This window comes from Brachyhypopomus gauderio, chromosome 1 (assembly GCF_052324685.1).
Source record: "Brachyhypopomus gauderio isolate BG-103 chromosome 1, BGAUD_0.2, whole genome shotgun sequence".
NCBI lineage: Eukaryota > Metazoa > Chordata > Actinopteri > Gymnotiformes > Hypopomidae > Brachyhypopomus > Brachyhypopomus gauderio.
This window is the reverse complement of record NC_135211.1, coordinates 40990441-40990728: the sequence shown is the minus strand read 5'-3', so window position 1 is coordinate 40990728 and position 288 is coordinate 40990441. Positions and strand designations below refer to the sequence as shown.

The following is a 288-nucleotide window of genomic DNA, read 5'->3' as shown; positions in this document are numbered from 1 at the left end:
CTGTCTGTCTGGACAACAGGCCAAGGTTGTGTTCTCTGTTTTGCCATCTGTCCCCCTGTTCTGTTCTGTCATCCGTACTCTTAATTCCCTTCATGTTTGTATGCCCCCTCTGCCTTCCCATCAGCCCTTTCACCAGCGCCCCCCCCCCTCACAGAAATCAGGAATCGGATCAACTCGGCTTCCCAATCTGGAAATGGAGCAAAAACTCTTTTTTCTTCCTTTTTTGGTATTCTGAGTTTTGTACGAGTCTCTGAACCAGTGGACATGAGCAAAAATTTGCCATGGGAC

The 288-nt window shown here is 48.3% G+C and overlaps 1 protein-coding gene across 1 annotated transcript in view; it reads left to right on the top strand.

Annotated features, from left to right (window-relative positions):
* sgcz (sarcoglycan zeta) overlaps nucleotides 1-12 on the top strand; it is a 208523-nt gene extending 208511 nt beyond the window's left edge. Inside the window, 1 exon segment of the mRNA XM_077013582.1 lies at nucleotides 1-12. This exon segment is cut by the window's left edge and continues 166 nt beyond it. The gene's annotated coding sequence lies outside the window, so the exon portion shown is untranslated.
* The last annotated feature ends 276 nt before the right edge of the window (nucleotides 13-288 follow it).